The 6610-nt window shown below is 47.9% G+C and overlaps 1 long non-coding RNA gene across 1 annotated transcript in view; it reads right to left on the bottom strand.

Moving 5' to 3' along the window:
- Positions 1–394: 394 nt before the first annotated feature.
- LOC101148677 (uncharacterized) overlaps positions 395–6610 on the bottom strand; it is a 181133-nt gene continuing 174917 nt past the window's right edge. The window contains exons 8-9 of the long non-coding RNA XR_010134144.1: positions 3874–3985; positions 395–2544 (exon numbers count right to left, since the gene is read on the bottom strand). This is a non-coding gene — a long non-coding RNA (uncharacterized lncRNA). The remainder of the gene's footprint in view (positions 2545–3873; positions 3986–6610) is intronic.

Here is a 6610-nt window from a genome sequence, read left to right as displayed (position 1 = left end):
CCCATTGCCAGAGGTCATGAACTGGGCAAAATGGTGCTCTTTCCAGAGAAAAAACGTGGCGTCTGCAGGAGAGAATTATGGATCAACAAACCAGAGTCCAGTAAAAGAGAAAAGTGAATCTGGAGAGAATTGAGGAAGACATTTTAATGGAAATTTTCAAACATGTGGCAAAACAGAGTAATCTAATAAACCTCCCTGTGCCCAACACGTAGCTTCAATAACAGTTAGCTCACACCCAAGCCGGTCTCACCTAGACCCTCTCCTGCATCCCCTACTAGCTCGCCCCACTGGACTGTTTTGAAGCAAATCCCAGACCTCATTCCATTTCCTTCATATAAACTCCAAGGGAAAGTAAAACTTGAAGAAAAGCAAAAGTAAAGCCACTGAAGAAAAATTTGAAGGGCCCAGTGGGGAAAGGAGAAAAGAAATTCATCCCTAGGAATTATTCTCAGATTTTGGTAACATTTTACTTTGTAAATAAGCCATAAGATTCCATTACCACTCCTTTTTATTAATACTACAGCAGAAATCAGACAGTTCATAGGGAAACAAGACTGATATTGGGGGGAAATCTACCCACCCCATAGGGTTAAACATGAAAGAAACATTTGAGCTGCGTTGGTCCGTGGTGACAATGTTTTTTAAAATATATGGGCTGTGACCATATTTTTAAAGTTTGTATTTATTTTGCTTCGTTCCATGAGATGTAAACTGGGATATTCAGTTATAAAACAGCATTTTATGGCTTCTGGGTAATTCCCCAAGAGAGGAAAATAAAGTTTTTTTGCCTCCAAAAAAAGTGATAAATGTTTAATGAAACATCTAGACCTTTCCCCCTTAAAGTTTAGGCATGACTTTAGAATATTTTTATAAGCAACTGATATCTTCCACCTGAATTTAGCTGATGAATCAGAGCCCAGGTACGGGTCTGGAAAAAGGAAAAGAAATACGTGAGGTTCCCAAAGCAGGATTTGCTCTTTAGTGCTGGGAATTGCCAATCAAATGAGAGCTGTGCGCCTGGGAGGTTCATGAATTGCCTCCAAAGAACAAACCCCACTCGGAAACTACGGACGAAGGTTCAGAATGTCATCCTTAGCTCCAATTGCTGGCTACTTAAAAAGTATGACTATTTTCTCTTTCACACACATACACAGGCACATCCACATACACAGTCCATAAAGGGTTTTCCAGCATCAGGTGGCTTTTAACTTAACTAGTTTCAGGGAGGTATAAAACAAACTGGAAACAAATATGTGAGAAGTCACTTAGAATAAAACAAAGATTTCCAAGCAAAAGAGGAAAAATCTTGAAAAGGCATAGTTAAGGTTTCAGCAAAGCTTAAACCTTTCTCAGTGAGCTCTAGACCCGCGAGCCCCTGATGCGGACAGTCCTGCCCCACCGCCTTCGTCCGCGGTGGCTTCCTCTCCGTGTAGCGTGGCTGGTGAGAGTCGTGGCTGTGAACACCCGCATCGCAATGGGCACGCCATCCTCAAGGTGCGGACTTGCCCCCTTTTCGCCCCTTTTATTTCCTGTTATGGTGTTATTTGCTGCCTTATTTTTATACCTCTGGTTTTCATTTAATAAAAGTCAGAAGTAGTAGACTGTAAATCTCTTTATGTTCTATGCGGCTGGGCCAGCCAATCCTCAGCCCCTACCTGAGACCTCTCCTGCCAAAGCCCACGGTTCCAGCCCCAGGGGAGGGCAGGCCGGGCGGGGAGGCAGGGAACGGAGACTTTTTGCCCGGGGCCTGTTAACCTGAGTATACTTTCTCCTTCTCGGGTTTGTTTTCTCAGCTGGTGGCACATGCTCTGCTCCAGCACCACTAGGCCTAGTGGAAAACGGCTTCCTCCAAGATCTAACGGTCCATTTTAAAGAAGTGGTTTGGAGTTCAGAAGAAGGGAGCTCAGTTATAGCTCTGTGCCCAGCTTTCTCTGTTTTTCTTAGTCCATGGAAATAGGAGATGTGTAAATAGTTCATATTTCACATTCCACCTGTACCAAAATCAGCCAAGGCAGACAAGGCTGGCTCTTTAGGCCCTCCTGCACTTCAACCATTAGTGTCCTCCCACACTCTCCTTATGTCCCCATCACCCGATTTTCTACCCATTCCCCGCCACACACGCACACTTGTTCACATCCCAAGGGAAAATACGTCTTTTCCTGAAATAATCCATCCTTACAACATCCTATGATGCATTGACTTTTCTGCTCTGAGCCCCAGCTCGACATACCAATGGGCATCCTTGTAATCATCGGCACTCAGAGGAGGGTTTATTCCTCTTTTCTTCTCTAACCAAACATTAGCGAAAGTTGGCCTCGAAGAACCTAGCTGACAGCTCTCAACTGGGAACTGAAGAGGAGAGACATCAGGATGTTTGCGGCAACCTGAGAAGGAACGCACCTGTCCTCTGTGGGTGTCCTCTGACCCACATCTTCCCTTTTTTTTAAAACCTCAGCTGGAAAATGGCCCTAGAGCTTCCATGGGCAAAGAGTCCCCCGCCTGTCATGGAGCAGACACTCAACCAGGTCCCTTGCTTGAAGATTACTGTGAAAGGAATGAATGAGTGATTAGCAATGGCACGGACCAGCTCTGTAAAACCCCTAATGACAGAAGGGACAGAGGAACATGTTCCACCTGCCTTCAAGCTCTCCAGCTGTTACTGACACCTACACAGAGGCCAGAGCTAGATGGCCTTCAGGGGTATTTCGAGATGAGGTAAAACCTGCCCCGTTAAGCAGCAGCCCTGGCCTCAGGCCAGGCCCAGAGGAAACGTGTTGGGAGCCAGGAATGCCCAATTCCTATTCCAGGGGCCTCTTTCCCTGCTAGAAATGGGAAGGAGGAGGAGGAAGCTTCTCTGTGTCTTACAGTCTCAAGGGTCAGTGAAATATCTTGAGGAAAGAAAGAAAGAAGAAGGAAGGAGGGAGAGTAAGCAGGGAACGGCAGAGACGATGTTGAAGAGAAGGACGGAGACGTCCCCCGGGACCGTGAGGTGGGCCCTCCTTGCTGCCATAACTCCAGCTGCTAATTTCCAGTTGTCAAGATTCATCTCCCAGAAAAGTAAAAGCTGAAAAGAACGTGTAATCTTCTTGAGAGAGACCCCACAGTATCTCCAGATGTTTTGGGTTATTCTGTGGTGAGGGGAAAAGGCCTAGGTTGAGAGAAGCAAATATGTTCATTCTTTGAAAGGAGGAAGGTCACCAAGTGGGAACGGTTTCCAGCCTTTGGAAGTATCGCATTTCAGCAGAAGGAGCCAGGAATAAGATATCATTTGTTACCTTTGCTAATCCATTAAGTAGACATTGGACAGCTGAGCTATTATTTGGAACTCTCTGCTATGTATCCTCTAACAAGGAAACAGTGTCCTGCTGAGTTTAGGTGTGGTGTGCGCTAAGGCGACATAAAACTTTCAGCAGCTTTCGATGAAGCTGATTTTTATTTTAGGGAACAGCACACACTGAATCAGTAGGAGAGATTGAAACCGCGGCCTTCCCTCCCCTCATCAGGAAACGCATTATTAGTAAATTACTGGATGCTTTAAACGGTTTATGGTGACGTTTTAAATCAAATCTACCCCCAGAAATAGGGTTTGTATTGAGCATGTGTGTGGTGGGGTTTTCTCCCTAAATGCAGTACCTCAGAATCATTGCAAAGGAGCGATGACATCCAGCTTCTCATTCTCCTGATAAAAACACAGAGGTCTGGGGAGGGTCAGTGACTGCATGAGAGCACAAGCTAACGTGGTGGCAGGGCCAGGACTGGAGCTGTGAGTGGTGTTTCAGGGTGCCAGCTGTCGCCCGGGCAGAACACGCATGGACCCAGGAACCACGTGATGGTCCTTGCCACTCCAGTGCCTGCCTGTTGTCTGCACCTTACCTGGGCTTTGGGCTTAGGTCAGCAGCTCTGTCTTCCAGCATGGCTTCTGTTTCTAGTTTGAGCAACACTGAAGGACCAGGGGCAGCGGCGGCCCGGAGCCCAGTGCCAGGTCCTGTGTGGAATAGAAAGGTGTGTGAGCTGCGGATGCTGGAAGCCTGACCCCGCCACGACATCGTTCTGCATGACTTGCAGGTGATTCACACAGACCAGCCAGCACTGGCTGCTGCACCGTCCTTCCTCATTCCCATGACACAGCACAGGCCATGGCAGGTAAAGACAGAGGGCAAATTGAAAATACAGGTTAAAAGGCTCCTTTTCATTGAGTCCTGTTCACCTGACAATGACCCGTTGAGTAGGAAGTGTGGGGCTGACAGGAGGACAGCCCCAGGTGGAGCGAGCCTAAGGCTAAGCCGCAAGCGAGGGGCCCAGGCTGGGCCTGGAGCGTGGTGTCGCCAGCTTCGAACCCTGCCCAGACAGCCGTGTCTCCCACGCCTCCTCAAAGAGGGCCTCTGATGCACAAGTGCTGTTTTGCTTGGCCAGCATAAGTTCCCTCTTCTGCTAACAGCCCCTCAGGTTTCCTGTGGGCCTGACTGTACCCTAGACTCAGGCTTTTGGAGGGTTGGCTGGACACCAAGCTCCTGGAGGGGTGCAGGGGCATTCCACCTGCCTTGCCTTGGTGATTGGCTCAGCGGGGCGATCATGATCCCAGCTGGGTGCAGAGACGCTGTCATGAAGAGAAGCTTCCTCTTTCTGCTGGAACTGCCAGCCATAAAGGTCAAGTAAGTCCTGAGCTTTCGGTTTCCCCCTGAGAGCAAAGCCACCAGGTGGGAAAGCTGAGATACAGAGGGCAGCGGGAAAGGGAGAGACCAAATCCGAATGACAGCATCCTCGAAGGCCTGGGATTCAATTGTGCCCCAGGTTGAATCCAACACTGTTCAGTAGGTTCCCATTCTGCCTAAGTCAACAGTTACATTTCTGTCACTGCATCAAACTAATACCAGGTTCATAATTCCAGTGTCCACATAGGGCTATGGGAAAAAACAGGAAAACTCTGAGGCAATTGCCAGTAAAGAACGTAAGCCTAATCACATTCCACCGAGTTCTCCCAAAGCCCCCCTGCAGCCTTGCACTCGGGAGAGCCTCATTTAGCAGTGGAGACACACAACAGTGGCTGCCTCCATTTTGCTCCCTGCTTTGAATTGAGCATGAATTGTGCCATGATGGGGTGCACAGAAGGTAGGGCCGAAGAGCAGAGGGAGACCACCCAGCTGAACCTGGGACAAAAGACAGCTCTGAAGACATTTTGCAGGATGAGGGAGAACAAGAAGAGGAACATTTGGGGAGCAGGGGAGATGAAAAGCCCACTTTTAGAAATATGAAATTTTGGGCTGTCTGCAGGACATCTGAGTAGTCATGTCCACTCAGGATGTAAAACGCAATTCTTAAGGTCATGGTGGACATATGGGTCGGAGACACCAAATTTGTAGTCAACAACATTTGGGCAGTGGGGTTGGGGGAAGGTAGAAGGAGAGGTAGGGTTAGTTAAAACCATGGACACGGATGGATGAGGCTGCCCAGAGACAAGATGAGAGAGGAAGACGACACAGCCAGCCCTTGTGGGACAGCAGCCTTTAAAGGGCAGGACTGGGAGCGGGAACCAGGAAGGAAAACAAAAAGAAATGGTCAAGAATGAGAAGAAAAAAAAAAACAAAAACCAATGGGAAATGTCACTGAGGCTAAGCAATAGAGTGTTTCCAAAAATAAAAGCCATTGAAAAAACCAAATGCCATCGAGATCAAAGAGAAGAAAAGCTGGGAAGGATCCCTGGGATTTAGTGGCCTTCGGTAGAGCAGCTTCATTGGCGTGACAGTGGCATGGACCACACCAGACACACTGAGCTGTCCCTTTCCTGAAGCGTCCTGCCTCTCTCCAAGAGTTCTGTGTGTTTCTCTCTCTCTCCTCCTCCTTCCCTGAGCCCCATACTTGTCTCTGTGTCTCCTCGTTGTGCATGCCTCCATGACCACGCTTAGTACATTCCAGGGAAATGATTCCCTTTGCATTTTTCTTTCTTACCAGACCATGAGCTCCTCCAAGCCAGGGACTCTGTGACTCATCTTTTTCTTTTAAGTATTGAACTTGGGTATCACTTACATCTGACAAAACGCACACATCTTAAGTAAGCAACTCAACTGATTTTTAGACACGCATCCACCTGGGTGATCCCACCTGGATGAAGACATACAAGTTTCTAGGACCCAAGACCCCTGCCCCATGACCCCTCCCAGTTGACACTATTCTGACCTCCATCGCCAGGAATTAGTTTTGCCCAGTTTTGAACTTCATAGAAACAGAGCCATGGAGTCTGTACTCTTTGGAGCTGTCTGCTGTCACTTGACCTTTTGTCATCGTATTGCAGGTAACAGTAATCTGCTCCCTTCCACTGCTCTGTGTTGAATGAATCTACCATAATTTACGTGTCCACGGTTCTGTACGCAGACACGTGAGTTGTTTCCAGATTGTGCTGTTAAGAACAATGCTGCTGTGGGCACTCTGGTCCATCTCTTTAGTGGACATAGAACTCATGCTGGGAGGGACATGCTCTGGAGCCTGACTGGCATCTGATAGTTTCAGTACTCTCTCCTCATCCTATACATGGGGCCAATAGAGTAGACACCTAATAAGCAAAAATCACCCTGAAGTCATAAGCAAGTTTTCAGCAAATCTCTTACAGGAAGTT

Source organism: Gorilla gorilla, chromosome 5, assembly GCF_029281585.2.
Source record: "Gorilla gorilla gorilla isolate KB3781 chromosome 5, NHGRI_mGorGor1-v2.1_pri, whole genome shotgun sequence".
In the NCBI taxonomy this organism is placed as follows: domain Eukaryota; kingdom Metazoa; phylum Chordata; class Mammalia; order Primates; family Hominidae; genus Gorilla; species Gorilla gorilla.
The sequence above is the reverse complement of the archived record's forward strand: the minus strand, read 5'-3'. Positions and strand labels throughout refer to the sequence as shown.